Source organism: Salvia hispanica, chromosome 2 (assembly GCF_029641045.1).
Source record: "Salvia hispanica isolate PSC_SH4W2 chromosome 2, Shi_PSC_v1, whole genome shotgun sequence".
Lineage (NCBI taxonomy): Eukaryota > Viridiplantae > Streptophyta > Magnoliopsida > Lamiales > Lamiaceae > Salvia > Salvia hispanica.
This window is the reverse complement of record NC_142693.1, coordinates 55208980-55231271: the sequence shown is the minus strand read 5'-3', so window position 1 is coordinate 55231271 and position 22292 is coordinate 55208980. Positions and strand designations below refer to the sequence as shown.

General features: G+C 39.7%; 1 pseudogene; it reads right to left on the bottom strand.

Annotated features, from left to right (window-relative positions):
• Window positions 1–281: 281 nt before the first annotated feature.
• LOC125197659 (uncharacterized) lies at window positions 282–6274 on the bottom strand (annotated as a pseudogene).
• Between the last annotated feature and the right edge of the window lie 16018 nt (window positions 6275–22292).

Here is a 22292-nt window from a genome sequence, read left to right as displayed (position 1 = left end):
GGGAGGGAGCATAAATAGGGCTCTGGCTGGACGTGGCCTCATCCAGTGTGATGCGGCCCCAGAAATCATTCCTGTCATAGTCCTGAGGCTCTTCGATGTATCCATTCCTCATTTTTGTCGAGCAAATAGAAGATGGAGTTGAACTCCGCCAGCGTGAGTGTGTGCTCGACATTGTCCAAGCGGAAGGTGATGGAGGCCAATGCTCTATTGTTGTAGTTCAATTGGAGAGTGGACATGAACTCCAAAGTTAAGACCTTGTATGATCCATAACGATGTGCAAATTAGAAGTTTAGGTGGCCCGCTTCCAAGAGAGCTTCCCACGATGTTTGAATGCCCATGTCTGTGATCAAGTGGTTGACCGGGTACCTGGAAGGCATACTATCCAATGGTGCAAGAGCTGCCCATCTTGCCTTCTCCTCCTTGCCTCTTAGGGTGACATTCACATTCTGGGGGTTAGCAAGGTTGACCATATTAGATGTACCTTAAATAAACCACAACAAACAGCTAACTCTCCCAAACTTTAGTCTCATAATCAAAGATTTATGACTGTAGGCAAGATAAGGTGAAATTAGGAAGATGGACTCAATTCCTAAGATCAGAAGCACTAACGCCAAGCATGACATGTAGGGCAAGCAAACAAGTAGGATTTTAGAAAGATAGACTCAATTTCTAAAACCTATGTCACAATTCAGTCAAATTAGGGAGATAGACTCAATCCTTATGCCCATTCTTCACACATTAATCAAAAGGAAGATAGACTCGATCCCTGAAGCTCACAAAATTATCGCATTCCCCAACAATTCCACAAGCCATTCAATTTCTGACAAAAACATGAATTTCACACCCCACATCAAGCATCAACTCAAGCCATTTAACAATGTAGCACCAAAATTCATCAATTCATAGTCTATAACTTTACCACAATCAAGAATCCATCAAATTACACCATAGCTCATCACAATTCAACTCATAAATGCAAGTAACTTCGTACCCATTACAAAATTCTACAATATACTCATGGATAACGAAGATTAGGGTAGAGAGGCATACCTTTGTTACTTGGGGATGGTGAAATTTCGAAATTTTCGAGCCCCTTTGAATTCTTGAGCAAAACCCCCAAATTAATCGGTGAAACTCTTCCAAAACACAAGTAATAGTGATGGGTGGAGTTGATTTGAGGTGGGTTTAGTGGTTATGTGTGAATTTGTGAAGAGAAAAAGTCGAAATTGGAGGGAAGAAACGGGTAGGCGGCGCCGGGTGGGGAAAAAATGTGGAAATCAGAAAATTTTGTACCTTTATACACCTAGGGCTCGCGACGACTGACCCGGCCGGGTAGGACTTTTGAACTAATAATCCACCCGGCCGGTTGGCACTTTTAGACCCTCTTCTGGACTCGGCTGCAGCATTTCCATGACTCGGCTGGGTAAGATTTTTGAACTAATAATTCACCCGGCCGGGTTCCCTTTTTCGACCCTTCTCTGTACTTCGGAGAACATTCCGTTCGACCCGGCCGGGTATAATTTTTGCAATGTAAAAACACCCGGCCGGGTGGCTGTTTCTGGGCGGTTTCTGTCCATTTTTTGTTCTCCTCGATGCCTCTTCCTTGTAGAATTCAAATTCCTACACAAAAACCAACACCATACCAAGCAAATACCAATTCCAGATACTCAAGGAGAGAACTATCCTAAAAAAATAACTAAGAAGAAGCACATTAAAGAAAAACACACAAGCACCAAGAAAAAAGAAAACAAGCCAAAAACAAAAACATAAACCACACACAAAAGCAATAAAATTACCTACTAGGGGTTGCCTCCCCTATAGCGCAACTTTTTACCGTCGTATGCTCGACGCTTCAATAAGCTCATTGGGTGTGTTCCAATGTGAGCACGAACCTCTTCCTTCTGCTCATAGCTATGGAATTTCTTCACATTTTGGCCATTAGCTGTGAAAATTCTTCCATCATCACCTTGAAGATATATGGCTCCATTCTTCATCACTGTCTTCACCTTGAACGGCCCGGACCACTTAGACTTTAGTTTTTCAGGGAAAAGCTTCATTCGTGCATTGAAGAGTAGCACGGAATCTCCCGGGACAAACTCCCTCTTCTCAATCAACTTTTCATGATATGCCTTGAGGCGCTCCTTGTAGATGGGGGAATTTTCAAAAGCCTCATTTCTAAACTCATCGAGAAGGTTTAGGTGGAGTTGTCTCTCCTTCCCCGCCTTGTAATAGTCTGCGTTGAACTGCTTCACTGTCCAATAGGATTTGTGCTCTAACTCCACCGGAAGATGGCAAGATTTGCCAAACACCTATTGATATGGTGACATGCCAATCGGCATCTTGTACGCCGTCCTATATGCCCAAAGAGCATCATCAAGCTTCATCAACCAATCATTCCTATTAGCATTCACCGTCTTCTCGAGTATCCCTTTAATCTCTCTATTAGCCAATTTCGTTTGGCCATTTGCTTGAGGGTGATAGGGGGTGGTGATTCCGTGCTTGACACCAAATTTTTGCAACACGAGCTCGAGCCACCTATTCTTGAAATGGGACCCCCCATCACTAATCAACACTCTTGGAGCCCCAAACCTTGTGAAGATATTTTTCTAAACGAAGCTAATCACGACCTTGGAGGAGTTGGCGTGAGTGGGGATAGCTTCTACCCACCTCGAGACGTAGTCGATCGCCAAAAGTATGTATTGATGCCCGGATGAAGGTGGAAAGGGACCCATGAAATCGATCCCCCATACATCAAAAAGCTCCACCTCCGCAATAGTAGTCATGGGCATTTCTTTCTTCTTCGAAACTCCCCCGGTCCTTTGGCACTCATTGCAATGGGGTACAAAGGTTTGACAATCTCCATAGATACTCGGCCAATAGAGACCGCATTGGAGCACCTTCATTGCCATTCGGTTAGCTCCAAAATTTCCTCCACTAGGACTAGAGTGACACTTCCTCATCACATGTTCCCATCCATCATCGGGAGCGCATCTTCGTATCACCATGTCGGCACATCGCCTAAACAGGAACGGCTCATTCCAAAAGTAGAACTTGATGTCGTGGAAGAACTTCTTCTTCTGATATGACTTGTAGTCCTCCAGAATGATCTTTGCCACCAAAAAGTTCACAATATCTGCAAACCGCGGAGAAGAGCCTTGAGCATAGAAGAGATGCTCATCGGGGAATTCTTCATTGATGGGAATCTTCAAATTCTCCCCTTAAAAACAGTGCTCTAATCTCGATAAGTAGTCAGCTACCATGTTCTCGTATCCCTTCCTGTCTCGAATCTCTAGATCAAACTCCTGTAGAAGCAGGACCCACCGTATTAGTCTCGGCTTGGCATCCACTTTGGCGAAAAGATGGTGGATGGCGGCATGGTCTGTAAACACAATAGTCCTCGCCCCAATGAGATAGGGACGGAACTTGTCGAACGAATACACCACCGCCAACTTCTCTTTCTCGGTAGTAGTATAATTTGCCTACGCTGCATCTAGGGTCCGGCTTACATAGTAGATCACCCTGAAAATCTTGTCTCTTTTCTGGGCCAAAGCAGATCCCACGGCCACATCACTAGCGTCACACATGATCTCGAATGGCTGTGACCAATCCGGTGAGATGAGCACGGGTGCACTCACAAGCGCCTTCTTCAATGTCTCGAAGGCCTGCAAACATTCAAGAGAGAAATCAAACTTAACATCCTTAGCAAGTAGATGACATAAAGGCCTAACAATTTTAGAGAAATCCTTAATAAACCGCCTATAGAACCCGGCGTGACCAAAGAAACTCCTCACAGCCTTCTCATTGGATGGTGGTGGCAACTGCTCAATCGCCACTATCTTGGCCCTGTCCACCTCCAGTCCTCCTGCAAATATTTTGTGCCCAAGCACAATGCCATCTCTCACCATAAAATGACATTTCTCCCAGTTGAGCACCAAGTGTGTCTCTTCACATCTCATTATATCTTCCACCATGTCGTGAAAGATGGACATCATACACCTCTGAAAGGTGGTTGGGACATTGCAAAGGCCATATGACATCCTCCTGAAAGCATACACACCATAAGGACAAATAAAAGCAGATTTATATTGATCCTCTGGGGCAATTAAGATCTGATTATATCCGGAGTAGCCATCTAGAAAGCAATAGTACTCATACCCTGCCAACCTATCTAGCATCTGGTCAATGAATGGGAGGGGAAAATGGTCTTTCCTAGTTGCAGCATTAAAGGCTCTATAATCTATGCATACTCTCCACCCGGTTACCAACCTAGTGGCTATCATCTCATCATCTCCCCCCTTTTACTACTGTCATCCCACCCTTCTTAGCTACCACTTGGGTGGGACTTACCCAATCACTATCTGAGATAGCATAGACAATCTCGGCATTTAACCACTTAAGCACCTCCTTCCTTACCACGTCTTGCATTATCGGGTTAAGTCTCCTTTGGTTTTGAGCTTTAGGTTTAGACCCCTCTTCTAGAAGAATTCTATGCATGCAAACCGTAGGACTTATCCCCTTAAGGTCTGAGATGGACCACCCAATTGTACCCATATGCTTCCTAAGCACTCTAAGAAATTTATCAAGTTCATTAGTAGTGAGTGAAGATGATACAATTACCGGGTAAGTAGCATTCTCCCCGAGAAATGCATACTTAAGGTGTGATGGCAACGGCTTCAATTCTTCTTTCTTCTCTTCTTCATTTGGATCCCCCAATGGTAAGAATTTCTGTCGAAACCTAGGGATCTCCTCCGCCGAATTAAGAGCACCTACAAAATTTAACAAATCGGTATTAGGCTCATTAATATCATTATAATAAGGAGAGAAGATAGATTGCGATAAGCATCGCTCCAATTGGTCTTGTCGTGAGATGGCTTGGGCCACCTCATTCACACAGTCATCGACTACTTCAACCATGTTGCAGTGCTCCACTCTCCATGCATCTTCATCATCGTGCCTCTGCATTGCATTATAGATGGAAAATGACGCTCTCATCATTAAGTCGGAGTGTGAGCTCTCTCTTCTGCACATCGATCATTGTCTTCCCTGTAGCTAGGAAAGGTCTTCCCAGTATAAGAGGAACATTCCGGTCTTCCTCCATATCAAGCACCACAAAGTCCACAGGGAAGAAGAAGTCATTGACTTTGACGAGTATATCTTTAACAATCCCCCTCGGATACGACACAGATCGGTCGGCCATCTGGAGTGTGATGGTGGTGGGCCTCAGTGTCCCAATCTTCAGCTTTTGAAAGAACGAGAACGGCATAAGATTAATGCTCGCTCCCAAGTCACACAGTTCCTTGCCCACTTGGCTATCCCCCACTATGCACGATATAGTGAAGCTTCCAGGATCTTTCATCTTAGCGGACAATTTCTTCTGGATAATGGCACTACAGCTTTCCGTCAAGTTGACGGTCTCGTGCTCCACCCATCTCCTCTTCTTAGAGATAACATCTTTCAGAAATTTGGCGTAGCTAGGCATTTGCTGCAACGCCTCTACCAACGGAATGTTGATGTGTACCTTTCTGAAAATGTCAAGAAATCTAGAAAATTGATCATCTAGCTTCTTCTTCTGCACACGTTGTGGGAATGGAATTTTAACTTAGACTGGGGGTGCAGGTATCACAGTGTTTGCCTTGGGAGGCGGTACTTCCTCCACTGGCTCTTCCTCTTCTTCCACTACATCTTCTACGACCACCTCTTTTTGTGAGATCTTCTCCTTCTCTGCAGGTATGGTTGGACCTTCATAGCTTTTTCCATTCCTCAGATTAATGGCTTTGCAGTCCTTGGGATTGACAATGGTATATGAGGAAAACTGGTCCGGTTGATGTTGAATACCCACAGCCTGTGAAATCTGGCTCATCTGAGTATCGATGCTCTTCATGTGAATGCCCAAGCTTTGCACATCTGTCTCTACTTGCTTCAGTCTCTTATCAGAATTGGCCATAATTTCCCATGTCTGCTTCATAAACGTCATCAAAACATCTCCAAGCTCATTCTTCTTCGGCTCAACGACTTGTCCATTCGACACTTGAAACCCCGGAGGTGGTTGCAGGGCATTGTGAGGATTCCCATAAGACAAATTGGGATGTGCCTTATTCCCAAAGTTGTTGAAGTTACCACCCCCTTGATTATGGCGGTAGTTGTTGTTGAAATTTCGATTGTTGCCTCCTTGGTGCATGTAATTCACCTCTTCACTTCCGAGCCCGGTTGGCTCTGTTTCTATACTGCCGAACTTACTATTCAAGAAATCCAGCTGCTTGGACATCATGTCCATCTTGTCAACATCCGATGCGGACGCCACCCTGTAGGTTTTGCTTCTCTCATTCTTCCATCCATCATCGTTGGAGTCCACCCTCTCAATCACCTCTAATGCCCTCGTTTTCTCCCAACTTAAGGAGTGACCCCCCTGCGCTCATATTCAACTCGCGTATTGTCTCCGGAGTGGCTCCCCTGTGGAAAGTTACAATCCGTTGCCCGGGCTTAACCCGTGGTTGGGGCATCTCTTCATCAAGTATTTGAATCTCTTCCATGCCTCGTGAATATTCTCTTGAGGCTGCATTGCATAAGAGATGACTTCAGCTTGGCGCTTGAGTGCCTCGCTAGGTGGGTAATATTTGTCCAAGAAGAGCTCAACCATCGCATCCCAAGTTGCGACCGAGTTGGGATCCATACTATCGTACCAGTCCCTAGCATCATCCTTCAAAGAAAAAGGGAACAATCTGAGGCGAATCTGATCATCGGAGACCCCATTAGCCTTCACCGTGTTGCTGATTTGTATGAACTTGGTCAAGTGCTTGTTGGCATCTTCCGAACCTGTTCCACCAAATGCATGTGCTTCTGCCCTGTTTATCAATCCCGGCTTTAACTCAAAGTTGTTGGCCGCAATCCCGGCATTATTGATTGGTGGATTAGCAACCCGTCTATATGCATACAGATTCTGCACAGGCTGAACTGGTGGTCTCGCGTTCTGCTCATCCAACTGCCTCTGCATGTTAGCCATCTGCTCACGGAGTTGACGAATAACGGGATCCTCATTGTTGTTATTCTCCTCGTTGTCCTCATTGTTGTTTTCAAAGTTGTTGTTCTCCTCGTCTGCCATTAGGATTGGAGACCGCGGCTCGTACAGTATGGGAGATGGACTAGGTGACGGAGTTCTCTGGATAGGAGAAGGTAGACGCCTATGACCGGGTGAAGACACCCGAATCCTTTGGTTTAACCTCCTCTGTGCGTTCCTCTTCATGTTGGATGCTTCAATCTCATGATCGATTGGCTCTAAAGGTGGACCTTTAGAACGCGTGTGCATACAACCTGCCCAAGGAAACACAAGGATTAGAGAACTCAAAAATAAAAATAAAAATAAAGCAAATAAAATCTAGATTAGTAATCTCTATTATTGTTACGATATTAAGCTATATTGACACAAAATTGTCCCCGGCAACGGCGCCAAAAACTTAACTCGACTTATTTTAACACAAGTAGTACCCGCAAGTGTGCGGGGATAGTGTAGCAATTAGCAAGCAAGAGTATCGTATCCCACAGAGACATATTTGTATTAACTTAACTACCACGAACAAATATTGACTACTATCTAGAGAATCATGAAACGTTTGGTTGTTTTCTAACACTACGAAAAGCATATAATGAGCAAATAAACAAATAAAAGCAAGTAAACACGGAATGAAAAGATAATATGGAGAAATTGTAGAACTCAGGGATCCGATGCATAATTCCAAGCTCTTATCCAATCAAATTGCCTTACCTTTTGGTGTCTCTAGAATTACTAAGTCGACCACAATTATAGATTAAACCCCCTCCCGAGGTGAGAAACCTGCATATTAGGTGCTAGGATTAAAGTCCCCTTCTAATCCTAAAACCCCTAACTCCCAAAAGGTCGATTAGGTCAAAGACCTCACTCAAAACCTCAACTCTCCCGAGTTTTATTGCATTAAGGTGTGAATTATTCTTATTTTCAGATTAATTATTTCATCTCCCGATTAATCTAATTAATCCTACATAATTAAGTGGTGATCAAGCAATTGAAAGGAATAAACCCAAGAATAATCAAATAACTACAAGAGCAAGGTAAGAACAAAATTAATTAGATAAAAACTATGGAATCAATGCATCATCACCAAGAATTCTACAAAAAGGTGTTTAGCTACTCATGTTCATGGAGAAAAATGAGTTTAACACAAAGAATCCGAACAAAAACATGAAAGATAGATACTAAGAACTCCTGTGGAACGAATCTATGGAATGAAGTCTTCAATCTTCCTATCTGGAGTCTTCAATCTTCAATTCTCTCTCTCTAAGTGTTCTTGGGGGTGTGTGTGAGTGATGGAGGCGGTAGGTGTAGAATGAATGTCGCAGAATGCAACCCTAGCCTTTTTCTCCTGGTTTTTCCGTCAAAAATCGCGTTTTCAGAAGTCAAACCCGTCAAACTGACTTACCCGGCCGGGTGGAATATTAGTGCTGGAAATCTACCTGGCCGGGTGGCCATTTCAGACCCCTTTCTGGACTCATCATGTTTTTTTTCATTATGCCCGGCCGGGTGGAATATTTGTGCTGGAAATTCACCCGGTCGGGTGCCGTTTTTCGACCCATTTCTGATCTCATATGCTGATTCCGTCTTACCCGGCCGGGTGTAGCCTTTGAAGGCTCTGCTGCCTCCTTTGCACAATCGGTCAGGTTTTTGCATCTTTTTCATCTATTCATCCTAGAACACTCAACAAACACATGAAACTCCAAAAGATAGGTTAATTGGCTGAAAATAGATAATTCAAGCATCAAAACTCAACATTGAGTACCTCAACAGACCAATTAAACCAAATAAAGCATGAGTTTATCACAAACACCGATTGAGGAAGAATAATCGGAGTCGCCGGTTAAAAAGAAAGTCAAGACGAACCGCCCCAGTGTACCACCTAGGTCTGGCTCCCGAGAGGGCCAGACCCAGAATTGATACCTCCTCAGATGACCAAGTAATTTTACATTTCAGTTTTTATTTTTCTGTTTTCTTTTCTTGTGCATATTTATGTTTGTGTGTCTGTTTTTTTTTTATGCTGAGCATTTTTATATTTGTTTATGAGTGATCTCCCACTTAGCCCAATTCTTGGTCTAAGTGTGAGAAGTTTTTGTTTTTCTAGTATGCTTGTTTTTGTTTAGTAATTATGTCTTCTCCCACTTAGCCCGGTGCCCGGTCTAAGTGTGAGAAGTTTCTTTTGTATGTGTTTAAGTTTTCGTGAAATTTGTTTTATTTTCTGTGTTTTGTTTTGTTGTATGCACCAACTTCCTTGTTTCCCCCCTTCACTAGGATAGCTTGGAGATAAACTGGAGTGAAGTGGGAAGGGGGAGGAAGTTAGTGCAATCTGTGCTCAGCATGCGTAAGAGTCATTAGGTCTAGGAGTTAGTTTTTTTTTAGGATTTATTTGTTTTAGCATGATCTGGTGAAAATAATAAGGCAAGATCCCCTTAGTGGGAGTAATTGAAGATAAGATGCACTACAACTTTGAGGCCAATTTCCTTAATAAGTCAAAATCAGTTTGGAAGAAGTAAGTGAAGGGGTTGGCAGCAGAAGCATGCATTAAATCGACTACATAATAATCCTGATCTATTTAGTAGATTATTTAGACAAATTCTATTCACGCAATTATAACATGTATCATGCTCATAACTCAAATAAATCATGCTTTAAATTAATTAAAACCTAAAACATGCTTTTCTATGGTTTAGCTATTTTACCTTGATGATTCTCCAAAGAATCGAAGATAGCTAGCGCCTTCTCCACGTGAAGATCTTCAGTACTAAACCACGGATCTTTTGTCTGGTTCCCGAACTGTAAACTGATATCAGGGTGGGCTGATCTCACCAGTTTACTAGGACATAAATAAAGAAGACGGAAAACCTTTCCCACGAAGGAGAAAAATCGTCCCTCACAGTATAGGAGAGGGGGACAAAAATTTTGAATAAAATTAAGTTTATTTTCTGTCTCCTTTATTCTCCTATTTATATTAAATCACATATTGGGCCCAGACAGGGATCTATGGAAAGTTTTGGATATGGGCTTCTTCAATTAGCTTTTTACTAATTAAATTGAACCACAATTTAATATAAGCTTATAATTGAAATATTACGAGCAGCCACTACATAAGTAATATTGCACTCCCCATCCAAATCCGTAATTACAAGTAATCCGGGTTTCCATTGCTTGATATTTATTTCCCGCGCTTAAGATAGAAAAACATCCATTAATTAAGCATTGTCTGTTATGGACTTAATTAATTAATATCATATTAATTCCAAGAGTGGACTCAGCAAAAAATTCTTATTTATTATTCTTAGAGTAATCAAACTCCAACTAGCTAGGTTCCGAATAATAAAACCTTATTTCAAGCTCCTCTTGAGGATGTTATCAAACGAGACTCACCTCGCACACGATTAAACATAATAGCAATCCTAGCACCGCTAGATATTAATCATCACTACCCAATATACCAGGTTTATTGGGTTGCGAAAAACCCGCACTATTGGTAAGTCAAAGTAGTGCATAATCAATATCGTATGCTCAATGCTAACATACATTGATTAAGAAACAATAATTTACAAGACCTCGTCTTTCAATAGATAGCATAAAGACATGTCTCGCTGTTAGATCCAATTCAGTGCTATACCACACCAACGTCATCTTATTTCAGTAAGGCTTAGAAATAATCGGACTGACATTGCAACCTTTCACGATAGGTAGTCTAAGCCTATCTAAGTTGTGAAATTCTTCTTTTTCTTTGTTCAGAACTGACCGTGTTACCTTAAAGTGAACGACGCCCACAACCGGTCTACTAAAACAAAGACTTAGACTTTGTTAAGTTACTTATACATTTAAACATGTAATAAACATCCATTAAATGTAAAACATAACAACATTATGACAAAAATAATCTGTTTATTCCTTTGGAAAATAAAATAAGAGTTTTAACAGTATTCAATCACTCGAAAGGTGATTTCTAGTATACAAACTCTAACAGTAAGAACGATAGAGAATGCCTTAGCTGACCTAGTTGTGAAGCCCCACTATATAAGTGAGTTATAAGCCTAAATACTGTGTACTAACATGTAAAAAAAGGGGCTACCATCTGATGAGAGAATATAGAAAGGAGGAAATAGGGGTGAAAAAAAAAATTGGAGGAATAAGTTGGACGAAGTCCAGGGGAGGAATTATAAAAAATATAAAAAAAATATATAAAAAAAAACTTGGAGGTATAAGCTAGACGAAGTCCAGGGAAAAAAAAGAGGTTTAGAAGGAGAAATTCTCATAACCCGAGGCATCAGTGGTAGGAAAAAACTTAGAGTGATCGATCCTAACATTCCTGGTGAGGAATGAGTGATCTAGTGAATCCAACAATTGGTGAAGCTATAGGCTATCTTGACAAACTAACAGACCGACTAGGTGGACGAAGGGAAGGGGAGGATTTGAAGAGTGTAGACTATTTGATTGACCTTGAGCATGTGGGGACGACTGCTTAAAAATTTGAGCTAGTTCATGCATATGTGTTTGTTTTTATTTTTCCTTAAGTATGTGTTTTCTCTGTGTCTAGGTCTAGGAGTTTATGTGTCTTTAAGGTCGGTCATAAGATAACCATGCATTGAAATTCGAATTATTTTCTTTTTCTTGTCTTTATACTTGAGGTGTGTAGAAGAAATCGCCAGACCCAGGAAGGAAGAAAGAAAATCACCGGGTGAAGGAGTTTGGCGAGAAAGTGAGCAGAAAAGGAAAAAAATTGCCAGACGGAGGAGATTGCTAGATGGAGGGCAAAGAAGGGAATTCAAGAAGATTCTAGAAGATCACCTCCACGTCTATAAATAGAGAGCACGCAACACACATGAATCATCGACTCACACATTTTGCTCTTAGCTCACTTTCACACACTTCCACACACACTTGGGGGATATCGGAAATTCATGGGGTTGGGGTTCATTTTTTAATTTGCTGTTGTGTACCACCGCCTCCACGTGAGGCGAAGAAACAATTTACTACTTTCATTTTAATTTCTGCTCTGAATTTCCCCGAGTCTTCGCTGTTAGAAGTTCGGCGTTGTTTTGTTGTTAAATCCTTGTTGAATTCTTAATCGTTTAGCTATGGAAGTTTATGTTCTATTTTCGTTTTATATTTGCGTTGATTGTTGCTTTACCTTGGATGCTTTTCGCACTTGATTTGTTTTGTTGAAGTTGGATTGTGTTGGAATTGTAGTTGATCGGAGGAATTTGGCTAGATCGGAGTGATCGGAGATGGAATTTGTTGTGGTTTGTTGTGGATGGCTTGGATCCGGAGCGGATGAAGCATCCGATGTTAGATCTGTTGAATTCTTCACGGTTATTGGTTTCTAGTTACTGTATTTAGTTTACTTCGTCTAGTTATTGTAGATCTGAGCATTTTCCGATGATTTATGTTTTTCCGACATTCGAATTGTCATGTTCTGTTTGAGTCTGGGTTGTTGCTCAGTTTCATTCATGTTTATGCTTGAATCGGTTGAAGATATGAAGATGGATGTTAGCTAAGTTCATAGTTAGTTATTTGTAGCTTTTCATTCGTACCTTTGCTATTTTTGGAAATGGTCCCCACAGTCTCTTCTTCGTCTGTCTAGTCATTTTAGGAAAATTGTTCACTAGGTCTGGTAAATTTCGTTGTTGAAGTGTTACTTGTTTAGATCTCTGTTTTCATCATGCCTATATTCTTTATGTTTTCCTTTTCCTAGTTGTTAGAGTAGATCATTTGCACTTCCCGAGTCTAGTAGTTAAGTTCTCAACCCAAGTTTGCGTGGCAGCAGCCAAACCAGTCCAAAGTCCTCTTAACTCTTACTCGCATCCTATCTGTCTCTGTGGGTTCGACCCTTGCTTCTCTATGCTAGTTACAGTGTAGTGGGTTGAGGTATTATTTTCTTTGACAGAAGACTGAAGGTGAGTCCAACGACCGTAATCTTCCTGGTTATCGAGTTCCTAGACCTTGCAGTCTAGTAAATTTCCTTGACCTGAGGATTATGAATTAATTGATATGTACTGTGCTATCAGCTCAACCTCTCACATACTCTATCTCTCTTTGAGCACTGTTCTTGTATGAAGCTTTGCCCTTGCCTCCATCCAGTTCGCCGGATCTCTGCTAATAGTGGTGTTGCTTAATTAGAGACGAAGTCGTTTTATGTTTGGAGATGACACGCCAATCCAAGAGCACTTCAGGGGCGTATCTCATCTTGCGGAAAGAGGACTCCTCGACTCGGCTAATTACTGTTTTATGGTTATTGTTTCGAATTCTTCATTGTAATTTTGTTTCAATTTACTTTTCTTTATTTCTTCTTTTGGATTGTATAATGTCTAGCTAGTGTTTATTTCTTATAATCCAGTATCCAACATTTGTAACATTTGTACAATCTAAAAAGCTAATTCTTTCGGCGAAGGAATACCGTTGATTCGGTATATTTGCATAAACTTCTTCATTTCTGCTGCATCTAGTTGTATAGGCCTATAGCTTTTGCTCAAATACGAAACCCATGCCAAAATCACACATTGCCATTTTTACGAGACCTATTAGTTATTGAAATCTGATTTCAATTTTGCTATATTTATTAAATATTCAATGAATTATAGTATACTCTTATAATTCAGGAGTATCAATCATATATTATTATAAAATTTTAATTAACATCCTCTATTTTTTCTTTAATAACTACTCCCTCCGTCCCTAATAATTTGTCACCATTTGACCCGACATGAGTTCTAAGAAATGTAAGGCCATCCGCATCCCTATCTCTTATTCATCCATTAACCGTCTCATCCCTTAACTATGCATGGACCTTACTGTACTTTTCAGTCCATCTCTTAACTAAGAGACAACACCTGCATCCCTCCATCTCTTAACCATCTCATCCCTTAACTATTCATTCAATTTCATTTTTTATTTTTATTTCCAACAAATTCAATTAATAAAAACACACTTTATTAAATAAAATAAAATTACAATTTAAAAACCTAAAAAAATAAAAAAGACATAATTTATAAAACTAGAAATTACAAATTGCACACTTAAATTCAAATCACAAAAAAATGGATACAATTAAATTTGGGAGAAGAAAAAAATAAAGGAATGATTTATAGAAGTGATTGGAGAGGAAAGAAAGAGAGATGAGAGAAGAATAGATGTGTGTTTGTGTGTAAAATGGAGAATGAAGAGTATTTATAAAATAAAAAATTAATTAAAAAATTAAAAAATTCGACCGTTGAACGGTCATATTACCGTTTTAAATTAATATTTTTTTAAAAAAAATCGAATTTAAAAAAAAATCAAATTATGACGTCATAATTACGACGCCAACTCGCGGACCGGTGAGTGGGCATCACGCCAACTCGCGGGCCGGCGAGTGGGCGTCACGCCACGCGCCACGTGGCGAGACAGCTCGTCGCGGGACCCTTCCGCGCGCGATGCGGGACGGGATGGCTTGTCCCGACGGGACGAGATGGCATTTGCAACGCCGTCTCGTCTCTGCGGGACGAGTCCGAGCCGGCGACGAGCCGCGCTGCGGTTGGCCTTAGTAATGCAAAGTGAATTGATAAAATTAATGGTAATTGAATCTACTTTATATATTAGCAATAAAATTTATGCGAGAATGAGTTAGTAGAATGTGGGATCCCATACAAAAAATTGTAAAAGTGAAATGTGGTAAATTTTTAGAGGTGGATAAAAATGGAAAGAAGTACTACTTAGAGCATCTCCAATGGCGGACTTCCCGTCGCCCTTCGGATAGGCTTCGGGGAAGTCCGCACAGGAAGGGCGCCATTGAGGCATGGAGGGGAGGACGCGGACGTCCGGTGAGGACACCGGAAGACCACAGCCATCGCGGGAAGGGCGGGCGGATGTCTGCCATTGTGGCGAGGTGCAAATGTCCGATTTTTAAATTTTTTTTTTAAAAAAAGAAACTCTATATATACGGCTCGTTGAATTTCATTTCATTCGTACCACTTGTGCTAACAAGTTTCTCTCTCTAAATCTAAATTTCTTTTTTGTTGAAGATAAATAGAGAACGATAGGAACTCACCCACCACGAGCGAGTCACATACGTCGACTTTCTCTGCCGGAGGGGAGGGAAACGTTAGCGGGAATGCGGGAATGGTTCCCCAAATGGCGGGGATGCATCCCCAAATGTCCCCGTACTACAATATGTACATTTGGATGGGTGGGATGGGTGGTATGATGCCGGGAATGATGCCCGGGGCAGCGGGTATGGGGAGGGGCATGATGCCCGGTATGATGCAACCCATGCCTACCGTTTGCGGGGGAGGGGGTAGCAGAGGCCCCCAAACACTTGTCGACAATGTCTATCGTCCATATATGGATCTATTGTCTAGTGATTCCCCCCAGAGTACTCCTCTGGGTACTTTGTTCACCGGCATCGAGGGCATCAACACTATTTCTTTTGAGGAGTTGGGGCTATCTCCGGTCAGGGAGACTCCAACTGAGATAGGGACAGCGGCAGGGGCAAGGGCAAGGGCAAGCGGAAAGGGCGGGCCTCTTCCTCGCGTACGGGGGCCGAGGAGGACAAAGAGGAGACGGGAAGGAGGACCGTCTGGTCCGTGGCGGAAAACGTCGCGCTTGCGAAGGCCTGGGTCGGTGTTGTCGAGGATCCCTACGTCGGGAATAACCAGCACATCGACAGAATGTGGTTTCGCATTAGTCAAGGCTACCTCAAATGGAAACCGACTGGGAAGCTTCACGGTCCCGAGCAATGCCGGAAACAGTGAGAGCGGTTGAGGCCTAAGCTTAGTCGATTTGTCGGCCTCTACCAAAAGAATCTCCGCCAGGCAACCAGCGGTATGACCGAGGAGGATGTGAAGATCCGTGCCATGCAGCAGTATCCCGACAGGTCGTTGAAGTTCCATGAATTCGAGCATTGGGAGGTCTTTCTCGTGGTGAAGAATTCCCAAAAATTTAGTGCGGGGGTTGAAGTGGGCTGGCCGAAGCGGACGGAGATCAACGCTTCCGGCGAGCATAGCAGCAGTGCCGCACGAGCTCCCGAAGCCGAGGCAGTGATCCCGACCCCTCCATCGTCTTCTCGTCGTCGTCGTCGCCCGATTTGGCAAAAGACTGCGTAGCGGATGGCAAGGGGAAGCGCCAACGGGTCCGACGAGGTCCATTCGGAGGCCCCTCCAGAGTACAACAATCTCGCCGGCGCGCAGCAAATGGCTAACCTGGTACGGACCATGCATAGGTGGTATAACACGACCGATCCTACCTACAAGAGGATGTTGAAGGATGTCATCGACACAATCCGGCGCGATTTGGTGATGCCACCCATTGGAGATGATGGCGCCGAGACTGGCGGCGGGGATGACGGCAGCGGGAATGACGACAGCGGCACCGGGGACGGGGACGACGCGGAGGACGAGGAGTGAGCCGGGAGTCACATTTGTTGAAGCTTGGGTTATTTTTTTAATGACTATGTATTTTTTTATGACTATGTAATTTCTTAAAAATTAATGAAGTTGTTGCATTTTCCCCGTCCGTATTTGTGTCGAAATTTAAATTCCGTAACGTAAATTGAATATTTGTGAATTTGTGAATTTTTTTAATTGCGGGAAGGACGGATTGTGTAGTGGGAAGTCCTTATAACGTGGCAGGAAGGTGGGAAGTTCTTATGACGTGGTAGGAGGTGTATTTGGGAAGGGCGATAGGAAGGGTGTGCGGGAAGTCCTCCCACTGGAGATGCTCTTAACAAATTTAGGGGGGTGGTGGAGGGAGTAACACTTTACTTGTTGATGAATGGAAAAAGTAATAAGACCGTAGTTTCGTATTCTTCCTGCTTTAAAAGGGATGGCTAATTTCATTTCATTTTTGTAATTAAATAAAATTATATACTACCATATACCTAGCTTATTTATTCCATCAAGTCGTATCTTAATTTAAAAATGACCATCTTTACTCTTCTTAATTTTTTTATCCAAGCTTACTCTGTCTACACTAGTAACGTTTATAAAACTGTTCAAAATGTCCAAGAGCAGCAGTAAACAGTCGGCCCATTTTATTTGGGCCGTGGTCCAAGTAGCACACAAGGGCTGCAGGTTTTTCAAATCCAACAAAATTATAAAGAAATTCTCAATTTTTAAGAAATGCAAATTTTGACCGGTCAGCAAAACCTCTACCGTTTTTCATAATGACAATTCAACTAAGGAGATGTATACAAGAGCACTCACAACGAGAGACTTAAATCCGGAGCTCATCTCAGAGTTTATTTCTATTTCCTTCTGTCATATCAGCAGTCTATTTCTCTATATTTGGAGCACATGTCAGAGTCTATCTCATTTCCACATTAACATTATTTTCTTTTATTTTTAATGTCAATGTTTAATTAATTTAAATTAAACTACGTAATAAATTATTTCTCTACTCATATTTTTCTCTCACACATAATTAAGGATGAGGTATTTATAAGGAAAGAAATTTAATAAATTAATTTAAAATAATTAAAAAAATTGGCCCCGGTGCCCCGCAATTAGGGGTGGCAAATCGTGCGGATTTGGTCGTTATTGGGTCAAACTAATAACAGCCCAACCCAGTAAGGCCTAACCCGAACCCGACCTGTTAAGGAAACTGTAAATCCGAACACGAATCCGACCTGCTACCCAGGGACGGAACTACAGCGGCCAAGCCACCGCTCCAGCGGGGGCTTGGCCGGTCCCGGAACCTCCTTACCTATGGTCGCCTTCCGCCTCGGCGCCCCAGCACCCCGACACCGAATGCGAAATGTTTAAAGCTGCGTCGCCACATTTGGGGAAAAAGATGAAGGAAAATGGGCTTGAACTCATGCTGGAGGATTAATTTTCCATTGGGCCTTTGAATTTTATATGGAGTAATATTTATTGAGCTATTTTTATTGAATATTATGATAATAAAACAAGCCCAAGTTTAAACAATTAAACACATAAACAGTAAAACTCAACCAAGAAATTCCACATGCTATGCAGCCGAGCATAAATTCTTTTTCACAATTTTGATTTCTTCTTTTAATTTACATTTTTTTTCTTCCTATTTTATTTTCCTTTTTAATCATGAGTAGGACACTTGTCACCAAATTGTCCAAATTTTAATTCTTAAAAGAATATGAAGTTTGCAAACACTATATTTTCAATATCCTTACCTTTAATTTAAAATTTCAAAGACAAAATATTTTGAGTACAAACATGATCTAATCATCAATTTCATAGACTTTGTAATTTGAATTATTTAATTTAGTTATTTGAAAAAACATAAAATCCAATTAAAACATACCTAAATAAAATACATCTTAACTTGAATTTTTATTTTTATATTTCTTTTATAGATACATTAGTTTTTATTCTAATATTCCTTTATAGATATATTTTGGTTGTAATACATATTTTAACTTAATTTTTTACTACATGATCACTTGTTTTCGGATTTCAAATAAAATATTAGGTTTGCTAAATTTGATTGCATATATTTATTTTAAAAAAGACATTGAATGAAACAATAAATAAAACTGTATAGTATATCAATAATTTTTTTTAATATTATTATTGTTTTAAATAATATTATTTTTTATTAAATTTTAGTACTGGCTAATTTATATTTCTGGTCCGTCCCTGCTGCTACCCTCAAACCTGAACACGGCCCGAACCCGACACGAACCTGTTAACGAAACCATATAAAATGGGTTGACATGACACGATAACGACCTGAACCCAATATTAAACTGGATTTACATGATAAAAATCAAATTTCCATGATTTAAACCCGATTTACAACAAATTAAATAACTAAACTAAAGCATTTTTTTTAAAGAAATAATATAAATAATAATATTATTTCTTATTGTGTTATCTGTAATCAACCCGAACCCAACCTGAAATTTTTGGGTTCTTAATGGGTCAATCCAATAAGGACATGAACCCATTAAGATTTGGCCCAAACCCATTATTTTCGTGCGAATTCGTGTCGGATTATCGTGTCGGATCAAAAATTGTCAGCTCTACCTGCAATTGGGGCCTATCTCGGGGCCGATGGGGAGACGATGGCTCAACCTTGGGGCAGAGGCATTGGTGAGTGGAGATCGGCTCCTTCTCTACAATGGGAGCTGATAGAAGACGATGAGGTGGCTGATCGTGAGTGCTTTAATGACAAACAAAGCTTAGAATCAACCGAATCTACGTATATATGTAGATTCAGATTTTCTTTATTATGAACTGGGATTATTAATATTCAATTTTATTTTGGACGTAAAACAACATAAGAAAAGAAAGCTCTCGCAACATTGTAAAATTGTAAATCAATTTTGTTATATAATCCTAGTATTCATAAACGATAATGGGGGACCCAGGGGTCAATGTAGATCAATTATTCACTGCGTGATATTCGCGCCATCCCGTGTTTGAAACTAAGAAATAGCCAAACCGCGTGGCCCCCATTTATCCACTTATTTGGTTTCCTAAACTAATCTAATGGCCCATGAATATATACTACTCCGTCTCACTTTAGGAGTCACAGTTGAATTTAACATGAATTTTAAGGAAAGTTGATAAAAAAATATAGTGAAATATAAATCTTATTTTTTTATATTAATTTTATAATAAAATGTGAGTGAAAAAAAGGTTAGTGGAATGTGTGGTCTAATACCATTTATAGAATATTCCAACCGGGTCTCCTAAAGTGGGACACCCGAAAATGGTAAACCGGGAATCCTAAAGTGGGACGGAGAGAGTACTACTATAGTCTATAGCATTTGTATTTCCTTTTAAAAAAAAAATCATTTATTCCTTACATATCTTTAATTTTCAAATTTATTAGATTTTGTCCAAGATCCAAAATTTTGATGTCATATGTGGACAGAGATAATATATTCATGGCCCACTACCATGACTTTATTTATTAGATTTAAGTGACAACACTATTATTTTTTGTTTTTATCGTATTTTCTTCGTTCACAAAATAATATTTCAATTCACTCTTCTGGAATGTCCATAATTCAAAATCTAATTTACTATTTTTCTATTTTAGATAGTGGACTAGTGGAAATTACACTCTACTAAATTCTATATAAATCTTAGACAGATAAAGTATTTTATTAATTTTATAGTATTAAAATTCATTTCATCTACTGTTATAACTATTTCTTTATCTCTTCTTTCGTATTTTATCCTATTTTTACTTTGAGTGAATTACATATTTAGGACTTATACTTATCACGACGCACGTTTGCGGTCTCTATACTTACAAAATATCATTTGCGGTCTCTATACTTGTATTTATGCACGTTTTAAGGTTCTTTTCTTTTTTTGACATTTTTTAGGACACAAATACCCCCAAATAGATGAAGGGCAAATTTATATATTACTATTTTCTCTCCTTTTTCTTTCTTCTTCATATTTTTTCTTTCTTCTTTTTGTAAATGACTTGTATAATTAGTACAAAAATTGAGATGAGACATATTTGAAGAAGGAAATTAGACAAATCAAATGTTCAGCTAAGAAGTTTATTTTACATTATTTTGTTAGAATTGCGAAGATAAATTTCTGATGTGAGAACCCACATAAGTCGCGGGCGCTGCGCACTTGCTAAATACACACAACCAAAATTACCATAATTTCATACATTCCATTTATCGCTTATTATTCCTCACTTTACGATTGATTAGATTCAAATATTCACTGTTGAAATTCGTCGTTCAAATTTTTAATCTTTTATTTACGGGATCATTAACTATAATACTCCACATTTGAAGCATAATCACAAATACTCTAGTGTGATGAAGAAAAATGACGTGGAAATATAAATTTTATCATCATATGATTAAATTTCTCAAAAAATTTAACAGAATACAAGGAAATAAGATTAACAAACCCATAATTTTAGTTCTAATTTTATTATAGACAAAGGAAAAAGAAAGAAGGAGGATGAAAGAGAGAAAATAGTGTATAAATTTTTTCTTTGGGGGTATTTTTGTCCAAAAAAATATTAGAAAGTGAAAAGAACCTTAAAACGTGCATAAGTACAAGTATAAGGACCGCAAATGATATTTTGTAAGTATAGGGATCACAAACGTTCGTCGTGATAAGTATAGGTCCTAAATATATAATTCACTCTTTTACTTTTCTGTCTCTTCTCTCTTAGGATTTTTAAAATTGTGTGCAAAAAACAACTTATGTAATGTTAAAAGGTGTCAGTAATTAATACTTTACTTTATGGAATTCGTAAAATAATACTCCATCTAACGGATACTTGGGATTTTTTATTACTAGCATATAAGAAAATAAATAATCATATATACTTGTGTGTTTTGTCATTATGATTGTTGCTAGTGGAATACCAAATACGTGTCAAAATGTATGTAGATTTTGTTTCTTTTTTGTTGATATATCATATACTCATGGCTATGTCATAATCATCTTCATATTTCTAGAAAAATGGAATTATTAGTTTGTAGATTAAACATTAAGTAAAATATTTATGTGCATATTAACTTATTTTTCAAAAACATATTTGAATCACAAATGTACTTAGAACAAAACACACGTTCAAAAGTTGGGAAAATATTAATCAGTAATAGTCTTATACTGTGATCATATGTATTTTTTGCAATATACTAAACATCAGAGGTACTTAATTATATTTTTCAATTGAATAACTACAATTAGCTTAGTCTATATTTGTTCATTAGTCTTGAAAAAGACTCGAAATATATCACATACATGTAGCCCAAAATATGGCCAAATTCTATTGGCTAATTGAAATAATAATTGCGAAAGTGCGTGACACAAACAAAATCAGAGTTGACAATATTGCTCTAGTTTTTGCTTAGAATAAGAATCATTCTCACCTAACATCAGCCTCACTTGCTAATAAAGAAACAACATGATTTATGGGTGTGTTAAATTGACTTGATCACCCATTTTTCGACTTGTTTAATTGCAACAATATTAATTGGGAAACTTCTTCCTAGTGATTAGATGTTGGGCCATGCTCATCTTCTTACATTACCAATCTTGGTTGTGTTGTTGATATGGACAACGATTGACTCTTCAACCTACTTATATTTTCTCTTTTACCATGTCAAATTTTTATTGTTTGAATATTACGATTAGGGTCCGTTTGATACCCATGATATTCCCAAAAAATATGTTATTTCTGGTTAAACTCTAATGTTTGATACCCTGGTTTAGTTTTTCGCTGGCCTGTGTAAAATATCGCGGCCCGCTGAGGCCCATGAATGTACACTGGCATACGCCTGTTAATTTAT